Below are 20,144 nucleotides of genomic sequence, written 5' to 3'. Positions count from 1 at the left end.
TGATGCCACTTGGAAAGAGTTATCTTTTGTGCACAAAATATTTCTCTCATCAACCTCACCAGACACTTATGTAGAGACAGCTCTCTGAGAAAAGAGCTCCGTGCGCAGAACTAACACAAATCACATTAGTGCACTGAAGCTAAAGAGGACACATTTCATCTCATCTCTCTAAAGTTCTTCAAGAAGTCATTAAAAACAAGTTTCAGTCCTCTTTTGTTTAGAAGTCTCCCTAGGAACGACTAGGAAAATACAGCAATGGATTCCCAAGGGTGGAAGTCACAGAGCTCCATTCAGAGATAGGACAACATATCGCAGTCCACTGGAATGATCTTTCTGAAATTCACCAGATCTTTAAAAAGGTAGAAAAACTGGAGAGTAAACAAATGCTTCTTTGACGAAAAATCCCGTCAGTGCCCTGCATGATTCCAATCACAAACTATCCAATGTCATTCACTTCAAAACAGGCACCAGTGAAGCTGGTAGCTGCTTCAAGAGCCAGTGCAGATTATTGCAGAGCAGTGTAAAATCTAAGTATTTCTATTTTTAATATAAACTGTGTTTTTGGAGTGTCTTCCAGAGAAACAGTCTGTCTGCAGATTTTTTGTGGTCAGGCTAAGTCTCCTTTTCCCCTCCAAAACTAACACCCAATCTTAATCCCATTTTACCCTGTCACCATGCTCATTCATGCATGCACAGGTATCCACGATGCAGCCCTACCCTGGCAGACCTCAGGAATTTTTCCCTCAAGCACAAATGCACTTTCATTGCTCAAAAGATGGATTTATGGTTTGAAACTAGCTGCAGTCTAAATCTCTTAAACTTAGCCTTTGCCATGGTTTTCCTGGAGTAAAACGCCAGCAGAGCTAAGTGGCCCACATGGCCGGCCTGTGCAGCACACAGGCAGTAACACGCAGCAAAGAAATGTGAAAGCAACGTAGGGAAAAGGAGGGTGACCACTCATAAGGCACAATAACACATCAGTGCCTTGCAGTGCTTTTCATGGTGGTATTTCTTCATTTCCTTTTCCAATTCTTTTCCACTTAAACCAAACGAAAATCTTTGGCAGGCGTGGGGTGGCGGTGGGGGTGCTGCAAGGAATAAGAACTTTTGCCTTGCAAGATTTCCAAAAAACTGGGGGTGGGTGAGGGGTGCGGGGGGGTGGGTGGTGGGGGTTGTGAGTGAGGGGGCTGGGGGGGTGGGCTCTGTTCAGATGCAGACGTGTCCTAGAATAGTTGTAATGGAAAAAATTACAGTTAATGCACAAAATGTTTTCATTTGAAGCTGACGATGTTCTTACGTGGAGGCAGCTCCCTGAGAGAAGAGTTCTGTGCACAGAACTGACTCTGTACTCTGGATGCAAACATTGTGTTTTCCCTTTCAAATGGAAATACTGTTTTGTGCTTTTCCGTTTCAAACAATAGCGCACTATTAAATTTGTATGTTTCCAGTTCTTCTATCTAATTAATAATTAAATATTTTTTTCCTCAACATTGCAGCAGCTGGCGTTTTACACCCTCAGCTTTCCCCCAGAGACGCGATAGATTTCTAGCATTCACAACTCTAGGTAGACCTCAGTATATCAACACCACCAGCCTGAAACCCTGGAGGCATGCAGGAACAAGACAGCTTTTTTTTTTTAAGTCATAGTTTGGAGTATTTAGTTCACAGTGTTTAATAACTTGGGATTGGCCATCCTGAAACAACTGAACTAGAAGTGATCAGCTGAATGAGATTTTTAAAAAGATAAGTTTAGGCAGTGAATGGGTGAAAAAGCAGGCCCCGTTATTGCTTTAAACAGCCACTTCTCTGGCGATGTGGGAGAAGCATGGACAAACGGAGAGCAATTTTACTTGGAGATGACCAAGGACTTCCAAACCTGTTAGGACTGGAGGATGCTCCGTCAGTGGAAGCTTTTGCTGAAAGCACTTTCCCAGGTTTCCCGTGGCATTTTGATTGAAAAGAATGACTCTTTAAAGAGCTTTCCTGCAGCAAATACTCAACTGATTTAAGCAGAAGAAGCGGTACTACTGTCTGACATGACAGGTGTTTGTCCAAAGAGCAGTGAATAGCAAAATGCAGAAAGAATAGACAATACGGACACAATTGAACTTAATGGTTCATCATTTGCTCCCAGCTCTACATTACCAGCACTGCTAGGACGCTTTGACATATTCTGGGTGTCGGCAGGTCCCATGTAGTAGAACACACATACCTCCTTGGTGGCCTGTGAGGGCCTGGAAGTGCTTTGGTCCCCGTTTCGCAGGCACAGAATAATGATCTTGGGGAAGCCGGGTGACTTGCACAGAGCCAGAGAGTGTCTGCACAGCCGTGCCCTCACTTGCACCCACACCAGAGAGATTTCCCCGCAAGGGAGCCAGGAGGGCTGCTTGAGGCATCACTCCCCAGGCAGTGGGATGTGTTCTCCTGCTCCTGCAGACGGGAGATGGGGTCACTAAGCACCGGCACTTCCCACTTGCCAGCTGCAGCACCCTCCGAGCACAGGAGAACCTTCAACCTCCCAGCCACCCTTCCGGGTAGCACCTCTTAGCAGCCTCTTTACGTGTACCCTTGAGGGCAGAGGCCCACAACTCCAGCTAAGAAACATGGGAACTGCTTATGAGACCGGTCCTTGAGACTATACTTGTTTAAAGGATTAGGCTGAAGTGGTTTGATTTGTGTCCTGTAACATAGCTTCCCGTTTCAATAATTGCCTTTGTCACCCCAGCAGCAGAATTAAAACTGTGTAGCTTCCTTTGGTTTCTGCCTTATTCATGACCACAATGCTATGGGTGTGTTTGCCAGCTCAGCAACGTGCTGCCTGTTCCTCCAGGGAACTCAACAGGAGCAAGTTCTGCTCTGTTTAAATCATTTGAGCAAGATGATCCCCAGGCACGTTCTCCTGTTGCCCAGGACAATTTTTCGGTCTCTGGCATAAATTGTCTTCAAAAAACCCAGGCAGTTTGGCTTGGATATCGGGAATGGAAGAAGAAGAACAGTGACAACAGCAATAATGGTATCGAAAATCATCAGATTTTGTTGCACTGAATTGTAGAGCTGCTGCTTCCAAATGCAGCCATCACTGTCGGGCATGCAGAGGAAGGTGAGCCATTTGGCGGCACAGGCAGCACACACGGCAAATAAGTGACCAGAAGGTGTAGGAGAAGTTGCGGAAAAAGGGGTACCTGCACAGGAGTGTATTAGAGGTTTTTGCTCAACTTTTGATTAAATATCCATAGCAACTACATAATATGTTGTCTTGTATAAAGAATGGCAGGTATAGGAGAGAAATGGCTTCAACAAATTTGTTTAATAAGAAAAGAGTTTGTCTGCAATGTATTAAACCTTTGTTTCCATGTTCATAATCCCTTGCAGCTGTGTGCATAGAAAAACTTGCCCATTTAGCGTCTGTAGTTTGCCACTTACGCTCATAACGTGATTGATACACGCAGCTTGGTAGCCTTTTACTGCAGGTTTAAAATGCGCAACGTTTTTTGGCAAACTGAGTGAATCAACTCTTTCCATTTTCATTCTTCCTTGCAAATAAAGTTTAATGATGAAAATCTACCAAAAATTTGAGGCACAACCTGGTAGAAGAGGAAAATGTCATCTTTCGAGCAGTATGGGCAGGGGCGTTCGCTGATGGCGCAAGCATGCTCCCAGTAAGTCCAGACCGGTTTGGAAAAGGGGCCAGACCTGAGCTGAGTGGTGGGTGGGAAGAGGCTGTCCTTGCAGCTTTGCCAGAGAGGGACTGAGGAGAGGCACAGGGGAAAGCAAGAGGGAATCGCCAATCAGTTCATATTACTGCACAAACAATATATTAGAGCAGGTGCCTCTGTAGCAAAATCAAAGGGAAAACATTGTTATTAAAAGGTTACTTGCCCTGAGGGAGACTTAGCAGGAATATCTGCCAAATGGAAATGGGCACTTGAACCATGACCAAGCACAATGATGGAGGCTGCTGTCACATCTGTTGGCAGTTTCATTCCTGCAACGGCCAGATAGGCAAACGAAGCATCCCCAGGGACATAATTCTCACAGCAACACCGCCACTTAATATTGCAGAGTGACCAGTAGTCTCACAAAGACAGGCAAAAAGTGCTGACTTTTAGAAACGCTGTTGATTCTTCCAGCAGCCATTTCTTCATGGCTCTGCATAAAATGTTAATGCTGTGACATTTGTCGAAGGCTTAAAGCATCCTAATGAAACAGAAACAGTTACTGAACTAATGCACCCCAGCATGTTCCACTGCAGTTCTTTTATCTGTGGTTTTCAGATAATGAAATTACAAGAAGAAAAATGTTTTCCAGTGAAATCTAACCACCTGTAGTTTTTATCTGTTTATTTGAGACCTTGCGTAGTCCTCATCATGTATTATCTGAGCTCAGCCCCAGTGTTTAGAAACAGAAATGGTTGTGTATTTTTCCAAGATCCTCTACAGCTACAACTGAATACAAACATCATTCCAGTTGCTGCCAGCTCAAGGTTTATCTGTTCTTGTTTTGGCAAATGGATTTTCCCGCTCCCTCTCTAGTGTGCCTGGCTGGGCGCGTAAACAAGCTAGATCCTAAATAATAGACTCTTAGAGGAGTACCCTGGATTGTAAGCATCACATCAAATCATCAGGTCAGAAGTATCACAGTGACAGGCAGCCTCTAGTTACAGAGATCACCGTCTCTGCTACCTTGGAATTTCCTCAGTTACTTGCCTCAATAATTTATGTTTAATCAATACAAAGAGAAATAGTACTACAAAAGCACGCAGTTGCATTAGGCCATCTAGTAATTTGCAGACACAGCAAAAATATATTGATATTTTGGTGAGTGCTTCTGGACAGGACTGGCACAGCTAGCTGCTGAGGGGCAAAGTCTCTGCAGAGGCACAGCCATGACGTTGTAATTCATACTGAAGCTCAGTTACGATGCATTCACGGTAGTTTATTGAGACATTCAGCTTCTGGTTTATGTGACTTAAGAGGGAAAATATTTTCTGTTTTGGAAAAAAACTCTTTAAAATGAGTGAGGAGAACAGGACCTGATTCTGGTTTTGTCCCTTCTTCACATTCTTTTACCCTTTTTATGTTGTTTTGGGTGGGGTTTTTTTCCCCTACTCCCAAACTAAACCTGCCTGTACTCCCAATAATGGACCAAATTGAATCTCAGCCTGTAGGCGTCATCAAGGAGGAAGAGGGGACAGAAAATGAAGTGGTGAGGGATTTCCAACTACACCCATGTCCCACACCAGGGCTTGTCTTATTAAATGCCTGTTCGCGAGGAGGTTTGCTTGTCTGTTTCCTTGGTTTTCCCCATCAAAATGGTCTAAAAGCTTTGGGTTACCTGTCTTTACAGTCCCCAGGCAGCTAAGCAGAAGACATTTGTAGCTGAAATTTGGAAAAGTGGTTTAAACAGTGTATTTCCAAACTATTTTAAATGAACATTGGATCGGGAGCAGCACCAGTTAAGGTTCATACAGTTAGTGAGAGGGACATCTCAATGTCATTAGCAGAGTCCCAGAATAGCTCACCTTTCCTGTTTAGGTCAGACTTTAACCCGCTTTTTCTATAGGCATCAGTTTCCACTCATTCCCACAGGTCTGTAATCAGCAAAACACTCACCATTAAAGCAACAGTCTTGAAATGGTGGTGTGTGCTCTTATGAAAGGTAATCTGGTCTCATTTTCAGCTGCTTCCCAGAGAGGTTTCAGCTCAGCTGGACTCTGAGCAGACCTTCCCTCAGAATTTTGGCTTGTAATTGTACCCATATTATCAGTCCTGACTATTTTTGGGGGAGACACCATTTAAGCCTCTCATGCCAGTTATCTTTAATAAACTTTTGTTTTTTCTTCTTGGTTTGCATTTCAGCCGTCAGGGTTGCTGTTTCCCATTTTCAAGACTTTTTACCTTTACACTTTCTACCTATATTCTTCACCTGCCCTTGGGCAGCTGAAACTGCCCTTGGGGCTGACAGCTGACCTGCGCAGCAACCTGGCTCTTGGAAGTGGAATTAGATTAAAAACTGGGGAAGTGTTTTATTAAAAAGTCACGCCTTCCTCTGTCCCTTGCCTCCATCCCTCCCTCCATTCTATCTACCTCTATACTTCCTTTTCTCTTCCTTCCTTCCTTCTTGCCTTCCTTCTGCTGCCTGTCTTTATTTGTTTGTTTGTTTATGTATTTATTTTTCTCTCCTTTTCTTTCTCCCCTCCTCCCTTCCTTCCCTACTTTCTTCTCTCTTTACCTACCTCCAATTCTCTCTCGGTGTCTTTCTCTTTTCTACAGACCTGCAGGCTTCTGTCTTTATCCTGTATTACAAGGCAGTCCCTGCGTACATGTTGCCACTGACCTGATTTTTTTTTCATTCCTCCTGACAAAACATACGTTCTTCATAACACATTATGTGTACGTGTTTATAGTTTTATATATATATATATATATATATACACACACACACACACACATGCACTTGTATAACTCCCCACAAGTATGTTATGCTTTGCTTCAGAGAGGAAGAAAGCCAAGGCGGTCCCCTTGGGAGAGGTGGGGAACGTGTCCCACTTTCAGCCCAGACATCTGCAGCTGCCTGTCTCTGGGGCCCAGCGTTGGAGGGCGCCGACATTGGGGGTTGCCACTGTCTGTCCCCAGCCCTTCTCCTACCTGCACTGCCACCCAGAGCTCCCTTCTGTCCCTCAGGAACTGTGGACCAGCGCTGGGAAATCCTGCCCCAGCGGTCTGGAGGGACGCCAAGCAAAGCCCAGCTTTCCCTCGCCACGGGTGTCCCTCGGGTGGGCTCGGGGTGAAGGAGCCAGAGGCCAGCTACATCCCTCCTGCCTGGCGTCATGGCCCTGCGCTGCAAACACCAACGTGCCACCTCAGCAGCCCCTCTTCAATTAGCTTTTTTCCCCTCTACGTCTCTTTTGCACTGTGCAGTTCCCAGATTCCTTCACGGTCAGCTCTCCCTTTTATGCCTTCTGGAAAGCAATATATATAGCGCAGGGCTATAAATAGGACTAGCAATGTCATGGTAACCATGGTAACCAGTCGGCTCCAAACGCGGGTGGGTGTGAGATTTATTGGAGGCTGCCCTCAACTTTACAGCCAGATGAGCTGTCCTTTTTTAAATTACACTGCTTGGAATTTGGACTTCTCACCTGGCACAAAAATTATTCTTTTATATACATACATATATATATATACATATATTAAACAAGGAACTGGAGGTTTTCCCCTTTTTAAAGAAAAATGGGTGTTGAAAAGAATGCCTGACGTTGGATACCTTCTTTGGATGCTGACTGCAATGGTATTGTGAAAACTTTTTCCTTTCGGATAAAGGGAGCAGCTGTTCTTGCTCACCATCCGTTGCAACGCTTACGGCTCCTCTCTTGTTGCGAGGGATAATTCAATTCACGGCAGAGATGAAATGGATGGATTCTGATCTTTTGTGACGGGCAGAGTATTAAAGGTTAAAGTTCTTGAAAATAAATGCAGCAACTGAGACTCAAACAAGACTCGGCTGAGGTCTGTCAATAGCTGTAGAGTAAAAAGGAGCCGCTCCGCTCCCCAGGAGAAGTGGTAACTCGTGACACAATTTGCACATAAAGCAGAGGTACCTCTGCAGCCCTGCCCCTGCAGCAAAGCAGCGACGTCCATGTGGACGCTCCCTGTGGGCAGTGGCTGGACACTGATTTACCAGGGGGTAAGCACCAGTCTGCAGCTCCAGCCACACCTGCTGGCGCGCTGCACAGCCTTGCTTCCCACAACAGCAAAGCTGTGCCTGCCGGTCCCTTGATACTCGTGCAACCACAGCAGCTCACTGCTGGCTGCACAAACCCGCCTGGGAAGCAGGGTGGATGCTCAGATGCTCGGTCCCTGCAACCTCTGCACAGTTGGCCTGCGACCTATCCTGGTGGTGCTGACAGCACAGGCATCCCTTGCGGTGTGTCCCCAGGAGCTTCTCCCCACCATGATTTATTGCGCTGCCCTTGTGGGAACGCTGATACCAAAGTCTGCAGCAATGCCTCAGGTGGTGCTACTGCACCGTGTTTGGAACCATCGCTGGGGAGCTGCTCAGTGTTCTCCTTCATTGGTCAGGACAACGACAACTGCAGCAGGGGACCTGAAGCTCCTCAAGGTAAGGACAGGTATCCATATGTAAATAAACTGATTACAAAGCCAAAGCATGAGCAGAACGCCCTGACAAGTTGCGCCTCAGGAAAAACTCTGGGAAAAGCCCGACCTGAGAACTCCCTCTGCACCCGAATCCCGTGTTACAGAGGGGTATTGTCACCTCCCTGCTCTGGGGGGGTGCCAGAGAACTCGTTCGGACCACAGAAAGAGGGGACCCCCCCACAGTCTTAGCTCTTTCCTACCAGGTCCTGCCATAACTGCTGCAGCCAGCTTGGCACTGCACACCTGGCTGGACTTCACAGGGGCATCCAGCCGAGCAGCTGCGTGGAGAGCCTGGGAGGTCTGCTCCCTCTTTGCTCTACGGGAAGAGGGCAAACTCTTCGTCTTTCTAGTCAGTGGCTGGACATGGGCAATACAGCGTGCCCCAGGCAGTAAAGCTGCTTGTGTTGCACGGACTTCCGCAAGAAGAAACCTGCGCTCTGCTGACTGAGCTCTTTTTACCAATGCATGGATGCTGCTTGGACAAAACTATAAAGTTGTCGCTGTCCCAAAGACAGTTTAGAGACAGATGCAGCAAAATGATGCAGCTCTCCCCAGAGGGATCTGGGAGTGGCACCTGGGAGAAAAAGGAACGCTCCACTGTTCCATAGTTTCAGCTTTGTCAGCAGCCCCTTGGAGGTGGATTTGGGGAAGGAAACACCAATGCACAGCACACAGATGTTTCAGCTGTTCTGCAGGCTGGCTCTGCAGCAAATGGAAATTGCTCTGAAAGGCTGATGCTTCTCAGTCCACATGTGAATGGAGGTGTTTGAAAGGTGACCCTGACTTCAGAAATTCCCTCTACAGTGATGCGGCTTGTGTTTTGGCGTCAGTCCTGAGGCCCTGTGCTATTCTTCTGTTATGACACCTATCCGTAGCTCAGCATCACCTGCAGGCTTTTTGAGATTGGAAAGAAATGGCGCTCTGCTAAAAAACGTTGCTTGCACATATTTTCTGTGTGTGCAACATGTGCAGCACTCGTGGGGAAGCAGTATGAATCAGACTGTTTCTCTCCACTCCATCGAGACTTGCCGAAGGTCGGAGTTTACGCCAATACACCACAGAAATTTTTCTCTCTTCCAGTACGCTCAAGGCGTGCGCGCTGCCTCCAATGAAGCCATTGTCTCTGCAATTTTTGCTGCCTTCAGCAGGAAGCAGGTTCGGCAATGCCCACCTCAAGCACCTGCGCTCCACCTGTCAGCAAGAAGTGCTCTTGAACTGACAGAAGGGCCACCAGGGAGATTCACGGTGCAATGCGAGATGCCCGCTTTGTCAGCCCGGTGACTCATGACCATCGCCATAGACGCTCAGTGAGAGTGCATTGGGGTGTTAAGATGGCCCTGCTACCCTTAATAAGCAAGGGCATAGAAAGGTGTCAAGGACACAGCAGAATGAGAAGTTTTAAAGCTGCTCTGTGCAGATGGTGGGCCTTCATCTTGCAAGCAGTCACAGGGTAGCACTACCGCTGTCCATCTTCCCATTCACCCCAGCAGGATTACCGATGCCAGCAAAGTCCTTTGTCTGCAGTGCCAGCCCCGGTGCCTGTTGGTCAAGGATTTAGAGCCTCTTAGTTGGCTTCGTCTAGATTGGGGCTGCCATCCTCCTTGAGAATGCGTCGAGAGGCATAGGCAACAATTGGATATTTGGCCTTATAAACATTATTGAAGGTGTCATCCAGGGACGTCTGTTCCTCTTCTGTGAGTCCTGTTTTTTCTCAGCCACGGTGAAAATATAGCCACCGTTACCTTCTTTCACAGACAGCTGTCAAACCTGTGCTGGTACTGAACTGCCAGGCTCTTGCACATTTTTTTCACTCTGGCACCAGTAACACTCTCCAAATTGCTGAAGTTTACTGCCTACAAGAAAACACTAGTATGCCCTTGAACTTCACAGCAGGGACTTCTGTTAGAATAACCTCTCTGCCAGAGAGCAGTTATCCTGTCATTCAATTTGAAACCTGCTTCCAGACAAAAGCAGAGCAGCCTGGTGCCGTGAACAACCTCAGGCAAAGATGAGCACAGTAATTTCCAAAAGACCTCAGGCACCCACTTTCCAGGCCTTTCCCCCCTTGCCTTTTCTGCCCTGCCCTCCCCTCCCCTTGCTTAACAGAGCCACCTTATTTGTTTTCAGCTGACCTTGCTCATCTGAAGGCAATAGGAGATGCTGATTTCCACTGCCTGAGGTTAAAGAAATTGCCAATAGCGGGGGGACAAATAGGAAATGTCACAGGACTCTCCAAACTAGCCAGCTGCAACAAGGTCTTTTACCATCCCATACCAACATACTCTTCATGCCAGTCCCTCTGCTGCCTTCTCCTCATCCAGGGCACACTCTCTCTTCTCTTGCTTCTTCCTCGGCTGCTCTCCCTTCACTGGCTGCCCAACCACTTCCCAGAACCAGCCACAGCTGCGCCTTACCTACATCCGCCAACCCACCGCCCCTGAAGCCAGCCCACAGCTGTATGTTATCAACGTTAATTAACCCAGCTTCATTCCTCTACAAGGAAACAGTGGCAGGGCATCTTTTCCTCCACTCTCCATGATTGCTGTGGTTCCAGTCAGGTGTCAGAATTGTTCAAAACATCTTTTTTTCTCTCCTCACAGACTCGGACTAGAAATCTGGGTTCATCTACAGCTCCCCCAGTTGCTACTTCATTGTGCAACTGGCCATAAGCCATAACTCACATGTCTTCTGTGTGAGTCTGCTTTATAGTTGCAGTAAATTTACAAGGAGCAAGCTACTGGGGGCAGGTAGTTTGCAAAGGTTTTCTCTCAAAGCAGATTTTCTCTCTCACATGTCAGTGTAAACAGCTGGCAAAAAGAGCTGACGTTTCCGTGCTTAGGGACCCAGAGCTCCACCATTGGCTTAGCAGTTTTTCACTCATGTCAGGGGAACTCTGGTCTGGAAATAAATGCCATCGGAGAAGCCGCACTCCGTTCTCCGGCTGCACAAAGAAGCAAAATGTTTCCTTTGATGTTAGCGAGCTGCTGGTAGCGATCGGTGCAGTGTATGGCTATTACCAGGGGGCAGAAGGCCTCATCCGATAGATCTGGGACACATGCTAGTGTGTTTGTGCCACTCAGCCCCTGCACCTCATCATCTTCAGTCTCATCGTTATTCTGCTAAGACTGATCTTTGACACCGTAAGAAATTTCTGGCAGGGGCTGAATTTCGTCCTGTGATTCGCACACAACACCTGCTACAGCAGAAGCCGGACCGGCCTGGGCAATGCAAGTTTGGGGCAGTTCCTACCTGAACCCACTTGACTCTGGCAGAAAATAGGCGCTTGATTTTCTAGAGTATTGAGTCACCTATCGAAGGGTGACTTTGCTTCAGCAATTGCATTAAGCATTTCTTTACATCTGTTGAAGCCAAGATCCATTTGACAGGCCACCCTGCGCATCTGCAAAACATCTGAGCCTGGCTTGTAAGAGGACAGGTAGTGTCTGCTACCCGTTTTTCTCTGCTGAAAGCCCCGGGAAGAAGGGGGGCAGGACTTTTTGCAGCCACAGCAGCCGGAGCAGAGGGAACTTCTCAACAGGGGCTTTCCGGACCCCAGGCTGCTGACGGACCATGGCCTTTCGGAGGCATTGCCTCCAGGAGCCGGCGTCATGCATGTTAGCCCCTGCCTGCACTCTGCTGTCCTGAACACCTTAGCTCGTTCCTTGACTTTCTGCTTCAGTCTTTTGCAGGGGATAAGTATGTGCTGAATCGCTGCTTTATTGACGGTAACAATTATCTCCATAATAAACTGACTGGATCCAGGAAGGCAGATGGAAGGGAAAGCGAGAAAAGAACTGGAAAAGGGCACACAGATGAATGGTTTGGAAGAGGGGAGAAAGCAGATGGTGGATGAAAGTCATTAGTTTAGAGTAACTGTGCTGATCCCCTCCTTTTCTCCCAAGCTGCAGCTAACTTTTGCTGCTTATGTTTGTGATCCTGCTTCCCGTGACTGGCAACTTCCTTCCACATGTGCTGCTGTTACAAGGCAATCCTTGGAGCGTGCCGACAGCGGCTCTTTGGTTTACCTCTAACAAAGCGAAGCCACAGCCAAGCCACCTTTCCAGCTGTAAATTTAGGTGGAGGTGCAGCTATTGGAAGGCAATACTTGCTGGTTTCAGCCATACTGAGCATGTGGATTTGAAAGCTGGAGCGTATGTCCTTTTATTGCCCTAGGAGCTTAGTGACGCACTCGGGGGCAAAGCTTGAAAGCTCAAGTCCCTCTGAAGCTCAAAGAGACTGAGCTGTACCTGGCGGGCGCTCCAGCAACAGCCTCATAAATGCACAGTTTCTCAACCAACAATCCAATTACTGCTGTCCCACACCCGGGGCTGTTGGAAGTGGGCAGGATTCCTGATGCAGTCGCATGAATCTGCACAACACCCACGGGTGTTCAGACCCAACCCTGCCCCAGTGAGTGGTGCTGTGGCAGAGGGAGCACCTGCATGGCAGAAGAAGGGGCTTCCCCGGTCCCCTCACCCCAATAAGATGAGCAGAATTTGGCAGGCGAGCCACCCTTGGCCACCAGCAGCCACCGCCTCCCTTTCTCAGCCCTGATCTCCTTCTCAAATGCATCTTCTCCCACAGGTTCATCCGTGGGCACAGAGGAATACTTCTTGCAGCTCCCCTGGAAAGGCTCAGCATGATCCCTCTGAGGCTGGGACCCTCCTTTCTGCCCAGCTGTTGAGGCAGCAAGGCGGTGCCAAAGCCCAGAGAGGAAACTGGTCCTAAACAGAGCACAGGGATGGATCGAGGCACGGAAGTAAATGCTAAAGCATTTGTTAAGTTAATTGAGCTTGGGATCTGGTCCATAAATGGCTTCTGCATCTTAGTGCGATGATTTTGCCTGTTGCTAATTTGACTAATTAATTTGACTAATTCTGTCTGTTGTGGAACAGTTGATGTCAGGGAAGCAACTGTTTAACCTTAAAGCAAATTTAAGAACATCAGGCTGTGGTCAAGAAATGCACCAAGATGAAATGGGTGTTTGCTGAGCACTCCGGTGCAGGAAGGCAGGCTTGGTACCCTTAGGAAACACATCCCGTGTGTGAGCGAGGAGTGAGAGAGACAGGTAATTTCTGACTGGTATAACAGTAGTGTTAGAAACTGGTCTGTTCCTTCTCTGTGGGCTTTAACTTGTACTTTATGCTTGAATCCTTTGTTCTCAGGTAAGAAACCGGTCTTTGCATTTAGCCTACCAACTGTTTAATGAGGAACAGCAGCTCCCATCATACCTCCCTGCGGCCAAGAGAGTCCATCTTACAGGAGGTTTGGGTATGACGTTGTTTTATGAGATCTGTCTTCCCTAAAGCTGAAGTGGAATACTGCTGTGTTGCATTGGCAAAACAGATGGTGCATTTCCCCATGACTAATTAGCGATGCAGTGCATAGTCTGCAAAGAGTGAAAGGAAATCCTTGATACCTTTCTGCTGCTTCCCCCTACGTTTCCTGCCTGTGCAGCACACCGCTGCGGACCGTAGTGGTCGAGAGATTGCTGGTCGGGCAGTGTCCAGCAAAAGGTGGTCCTGACCTATTTCAGGACTGTGGCAATTTGACAGTTCACTCACGTTGGTCACCAGAGGCTTGCCTGGGCTGCTGCTCGACGCAGGCAGATCTAGCATGCACAGCTGAGATGGGAAACCTCTCGGGCTGGCTGCCACCAAGATGGGCTTACGGCACCTCTGCATTCCGGCCGGAGCATGGAGTGGAGTCTCACATCAGGGCAGGGATGTTGCCACCTTCCTGCCCCCTCCAGAAGTTCTTGGGTGTGGTGGTGGCCTGCTGAGGCCCCCTCAGATCTCAGAGAACCTGAATGTTCATTCTGTGGTCTAAGGGATCTTTTCAGAGACAGCAGTACTACAGCAGTGTGCCCTGCTGTTGAGACCATGACGGCTGACATAGGTAAACATACGTGCACTGAATTTTCAACTGAGAACATCTGACACCGTATGGGGTATGGTTAAGCCTCTGGCCAGCAGTGAGGGCTGTGTGGTGTCATTTCAAAACAGCCGGAGAAAGCAAACGGTACTGAAAAGGAATCTCCCAAGCTTGAATTCACTGGCAGCTCCGTAGCGGTTAGCCCCAGCCTTCCAGAGCAACACCCAACTGCCAAGTCATTGAACTGCTGCCTGACTCGCCATCAGTGGGTGCCTGCTTGGCTTTAGGTGCTCTGAAGAGCTTTGCCTTTAGGCAGGCCTAGGACTGGTAACCCATCGCTGCTGCTTGACTGGCACTCAGCAAAGCTCATTAAGTGTGGTGTTCTTGGACAGAATGCACTCAGGCAAAAAACTCCCCAAAGAAGTCCTAAAATTATTTTTTGTTCATATTGGTTGCTGACTTCGTATCTCTATGCCTTATACACAAATCCTACAGGTGCAGTTTGGTCTGTGCCTATGTACGTTGTCATCTTCTTGCTCTGTGCATAGATGGGTGCGGGCATGAATTAGATGCAGCTGTTCTGGTCAGCGAAACACTTCAGAGCCGAACTGGATTCAAAAAGCTTTGAGGAAAGTCTCTCCTTTTGAACACTGAAGAGAGCATTGGGGCAAATCTATTGACAGATGATAGCAAGCGAGGCCTTATGTCAAGTTCATACGCATTCAGCTCTGATGTGACTTCATGTGAAACCTCATTGTACTCATACTGGTGTGGAAAAAAAGTCAGGTGGGGACATCAAGGAGGTGTTTATGAATTAGAGAAAGAAAGCAAAAAGTGCTGATTCTTCTCTTTGAGGAAATCATTAAATGAACAGCAAGCAAATGCATGCTAAATATAGCAAACACTTTTGTTGTCATTATGAGCATCCTACTACAAGATGTGAGGGAATAACGTACGATTGTAGGACTTTTGCAGCCGCATCTCTCCTGAGAGAGACACAAAGTTTCACTGTGATCCCCTGTACAAAGGGGAAACTGCTGCCAACCTGCAAGTCATGTTACACAAGCTCAGGGTTATGGTGACACAGACTGTTCTCGATTTCTGGATTGGATCAGCCCAAACACCCAGGCAAGTAAACAGCTTTGAACGTGTCCTGCAACAGGCTTCAGTGGAATGGCTTACACGTTAAGAAGAGTCAGAACATGAACTGTCTTACTGGGACGTCTTCTGGAAGGAGGAGAAACTGCTAGCAGGAGCTAAAAAATTCAGTACAAAACAGCTATGTGAGTTTGTGTGGGAAGTACACATGTGACGGTGGGGAATGTCGTTACACTTACTCCTCTGTGAAGATTTACAGGCTGTTCTTACAGCTCCAATCCTAGATGAAGGAGTGGACAGGTATCCGTGCCCCCTACTGAATTGTCACTGATGGAAAACTAAAACTTGTTGCTTTCAGCAGTAAAAAAAAGTCTTTCTTCTAGAGCACATACCCTTACCTCTTTTTACCGCCTACTGTGGCGAGCTGCACGTAGAGAGCTGCACCTTGCCCAAAGGGTTTCACTGACCAATGTGGGCAGGTATTCTCCCAGCAAGGTGGGCAACCAGTTTCAGTGTACTTCAGGTACCAGCTACCCTCTCTTTCCAAACATAGGTGCACATCAAACACGAAGAAGATTAATACCTATTTAAATTACCAGGCTAGGTATGCTTTTTCTGGGAAATGAATGCCTGCTGAAAACCGCTGAACTGGGCATCTCTGAAGATTCCAGTCCAGATGTACGGTGCTCAAACAAGATACATTGATTGTTCTGAAGGCAACACATGCTGTTGGGAGGTTGCATTGGTCTGGTTTTTGTGGGGTGGGGTCACGTCCTGTGAGGCGCAGGATGCGGTTTCTACATGTTTACTGTTTAGCAAGTGCTTCTGGTAAAAGATGATTCTTGTTTATTTGTTTTCTCTTTTGTTTACTTGTTTTGTTCTCAGATGTTCCTCCTATTAGTATGTCTCCTGGAACTGCCTGGCCTACTTTAGGCTAAAAATAACTCTTGTTGTTACTGCTGTAGCTCCACGCGAGCCACACAACACTCACGCTATGAAACAAAACCTGTGCCCTGCTGAGCTTCCCTGAAATGACAGGCGGGTCAGAAATCCGTGTGACCAAAAAGCAGGAGGAAAAACAAACCCTGCCTTCCTGCTCTGCTTCTGCTGCACTTGCTGATGGTACAAAGTGGCGAAAGAGCAGAAAGGCACGTTAGTGTTTTGATTTCACTCTGCCTCCTCCACGTCCACCAAATAGATGCCGTTTCTCTTACGGAGAGGTGTGAAAGAGACATTGAAACCGCAGGGATGGGAAGCTGCAAAGAAGACATTTTCACATTAGTTTCCAAGCAGTCATTCTTCAAGTTGACTGAACTTGATGTTCTGTTTGATAAATATAGGTCCTTGGGTGTGATCAGACTAATGCTGCCCATGCTGTTGCACCACTTAAACAAACAGGAATACCTCTCTCCCGCAACTGAGACATCTTCAGTGGGCTGTGCCTGTGCTCCTGATGGGGTACAAAGGAAAAGGGCCTGGATACACAAGTGTTTTCCTCTGCACTGCACCGGGCAGAATTTAACACTTCTCAGCCTTGAGTGGGTAACTTTACACCACTTGTCTGCTTGTGCTCCTTGGTCCATGTGGCCCACGGTGCATACCAGTGAGACGCAAACAGTCTGGGCTTTCTGGTCATCTTGGGCAAGTCACCCCACTGCTGTGTGGCACTGTGCTCCCCGTCTGCAAAGTGTGTGGGGGCAATGAAGTACTCAGATAACGTTTCTGCACCTCCCTTGGCAACTGAGGAATGAAACTCCATTGCTCCACAGATAGAAATTTTGTTTTCATGATTTACTTTAGCTTGTGGCTGCTATTTTTTTCCATTTTACAGTTAAGGCGCATCGGCAAGAGCCCTCCAGACACTTCTGGGAAGCCAGGGCTCTGTGCTCCTTGGCAGAATCTCCTGGGTCACCTTTTCTTTGCCCTGCCAGCCAGGAGTTTGTCTTGTGTAGTTGGGCTGGTACCATTCTCACTCTTAGTAACCCATCTGTGACTTGGAGGCAAAGCTCAGCCTGACGCAGGGTGAACACAAGCGGCTCTGTCAGTGTTCTCGCTGGGCTCCTGAGTGACCCTTTGCTGAGGAAAGGTCACGCCCAGTGCCACGAGTTCAGGGTGGCCCAGCAGCTGCTGCACAGCAGGAGCTCCTCGGCAGGAGCTGCTCAGGCAGACCGGGCAAGGGGCAGGTTTTGAGCACAGGCCCAGGACACCGTGCCGCAGCCTTGTTCTGCAGCCCTGACCGGTGCCCTGAGCGGGCACGATGCGGCACGGCGGAGGCGGCACACCAGCCGTGATGCCAGGGCCCGGACCAGGACGCCAGGACCCAGGATGCCCTTTCCACCGCGGGCTGCGCTGCGCGCCCCCCAGGAAGGGAGGGGGGAGGAGACCGAAGGTGAGCAGCCGGGCGAACACACGGAGGGAGCGGGCGACCCGTGACAGCGTCGGTGCCCCTAAACACCAGGGATGCGCCGGCTCAGAGGGCCCTGGCGTCCCGGAGCACGGGGCTCCGCTGGCAGCGGGGTCGCGGCCGGGGGACGCCAGCGGCGCTGCGGGCTCCGCGGGGCGGGGGCCGGGGCAGGAGGTGCAGGCAGGGGGCTCCGGGCCGCGTCCAGCCTCCCCCCGGCAGCTGCCGAACGACAGGTAGAACCCCCCGGGGTGGGGGGGCGTGTTGTTCCCCGCCCCCGCGGCGTGTGGCAGTGGGGAAAGCCCCGGGGGCCGGGGGCTCCGGCACGCAGGAGGGCGCCGGGGCCGGGCGGGCCGGGCGGGGGCGGCCGCGGCGGAGCCCGGGGAGACCCCGCTGCCTCCCCGCCCCTCCGCCCGCCCCTCCCCTGTCCCCTCCCTCCGCTCCGCAGCCGGGGCGGGGGGCTGGAAGCCGGGTCCGGCGCCCGGGGAGGCAGAGGCGGAGAGGCGGGCGATGGGGGAGCAGCCGCGCCGGCCACTCTCCGGGCATCGCTAGGGCGGCGAGGGGGCGGGAGGGGGCGAGCAAGAAGGACAGGGACAAGGACAAGGGAGGGCGTCCCGGGCCCCCGCCCCTCTCCGCCGCGCCGAGGAGGGAGGGCGGACCACGATGGCCGGCTGGCGGGCGCTGCCCGCCCGCCCGCATGGAGACCGCCGCCCGTAGCGGGGCTGCCGCGCCGCACCGCGGGGTGAGCCGGGCCGGGCGGGTGCGGGGGGGCGCGGAGGGCCGGGGCGGGCGGCGAGGGGCGGGTGGGAGCCCGCGGCCGGGGGCGCCTCCGGCCTGGCCCGCCCGTGCGGCACCGCGTCCCGGGGCGGGGCTCGGGCCGGCGGCGGGAGCCCGGCGCGGCGCCGGGGGCGCTGGGGCCGCGGGAGCCAGGGCGACGCGGCGGGGCCCTTCCTCCACCGGGAGGTGCCGCGCTGCCCCTGCCCCGGCGTGGTGCGGCGGGCGGGACCTGGCCCCGGGCAGGGCGGTCCCTCGGCGGCGCCGTGCGGGGCCGGCACCTCACCGGTGTCTGGGTCGGGGTCCTCCGGGGCGCGAACCCCTTCCCCTCGCCCCGGCTCGCTGCCGGCGCAGCCCGTGGTACCGCCCGACCGCGCCCGCGGTGCCGGACCGTGGGCCGTCTTGGCCCCGGTGGCGGGGACAGAGCGGTGGCTCCCGCGAGGCGGCGGGGAAGGCGGGCACCGTCTTCCCGTGACCGTTCCCGGCTGTGCGCTTCCCTGCCGGTGTCGCGCCGTGCTGCGGAGTTCGCCGCTAGTTTGGGAGAAGGCGGCGTGCTGCAGCAGGGCGTGAGGCTACGCTGCATGTAGGGAAAAGAGGCTTCGGAGTAGACATGCAAAAATGTCCCTAGATGCGACAGCGTTCGGATGTTTTGAGAGACGTGACCCAGAGTCTTTTTGCATCTGTAGAAAAGCTAGGTTGTTCCAAAAGGAAAAAAAGCAAGCCTTTTCATCAGTAGTGATTTAAAGCTGTCATTGCAGCTGGTGAGATGAGATTTCCAAACTGACACCTGAGGTTGTACAATAGTCCTTTTGAGCCCTCTGGGTGAGTACTTCGGAAATAAATGGATGAAATTAACAGTACTGATCTTGGATGTGATGTGGTCTTTGTGGGGATATGAAGACACGTGGGACAGCGCAGGGACTTCAGGTGACATCCTCCCTATTGTGAATGAGATGGGTATGGTGAGGAAAAGCAGAGGTCATGGCTCTGTGCTCAGATTTCTCCCTGTTTCTACTTGGGCACAAGGAAGGCCGTTTCTTAAAACCTTTCTGTTTTGTACAATGGGCTCTTGTGCTTGACTCGGTGAAAGGTTTCTGGAGGAATTACTGCAGAGGAGGTTACCTTCGGGGCAGGGGCTACTTGGTGTGATTGCCCTCAGCCTGTAAATTTCAAGATCCAGTTTAATCTGAGGACATGGCTGTGGACCTCCATCTTTTTTTAAGTAATCTCACTACTCTCAGGTGTGAGTTTTTGGGGGCTATTTCTAAAAATAAAAAAATGGGAAGACCTTAGGGGAAGTCTCTTCTGCATTTGTCTGTAGGTATTTTTGAACGTACTGTGGCAGGAGGAGAACCTGCTTTCGAGGCTTTACACAGGGGAGGAAAAAGGACAGACTTTACATCAACTGAGGATCTTTCAAGTACTGGGAGCTATGACAACAGCTCCCTGCTACATCTACATTTATTTGTATTCCTTCTTCTCCTCCTCAACTTCCATTGCTAGCTCTCACATGGCATAATTTGATGTTGGTTTATGCTCACTCTTGGTAGAAAACCAGTGGTGCTGAAAAAGGTGCTAAACCCACATTTATCAACAAGGTTGATGTTCAGTGTTATTTCCCCTTTGGCGGTGGATGTGGACTTGTTTCAGAATATGTAGACCTACCGGGCAAAACTGCGCTAGTTGTTGGTGCTTATTAACCTGTTTCAACATGCTCAATAAAGACCATGCTCCCACCCCCAACTGATGAGACAGATTTTTTCAGAGGAGACAGGGGACTAGTGGGGAACTGTATCCTTAATTCCTCAGCCATGAAGTCACATCTGCTCAGTTACAGA

The 20,144-nt window shown here is 50.1% G+C and overlaps 1 protein-coding gene across 4 annotated transcripts in view; it reads left to right on the top strand.

Moving 5' to 3' along the window:
* The first annotated feature begins 17,964 nt into the window (after positions 1–17,964).
* The window catches only part of PLPPR1 (phospholipid phosphatase related 1), a 135,364-nt gene continuing 133,184 nt past the window's right edge, over positions 17,965–20,144 (top strand). For all 4 annotated transcript variants that reach the window (XM_056325400.1, XM_056325401.1, XM_056325402.1 and 1 more), the window contains exon 1: positions 17,965–18,274. The gene's annotated coding sequence lies outside the window, so the exon portion shown is untranslated. The remainder of the gene's footprint in view (positions 18,275–20,144) is intronic.

Source organism: Falco biarmicus, chromosome Z (genome assembly GCF_023638135.1).
Source record: "Falco biarmicus isolate bFalBia1 chromosome Z, bFalBia1.pri, whole genome shotgun sequence".
In the NCBI taxonomy this organism is placed as follows: Eukaryota; Metazoa; Chordata; class Aves; order Falconiformes; family Falconidae; genus Falco; species Falco biarmicus.
This window is presented reverse-complemented; position numbering and strand designations above follow the sequence as displayed.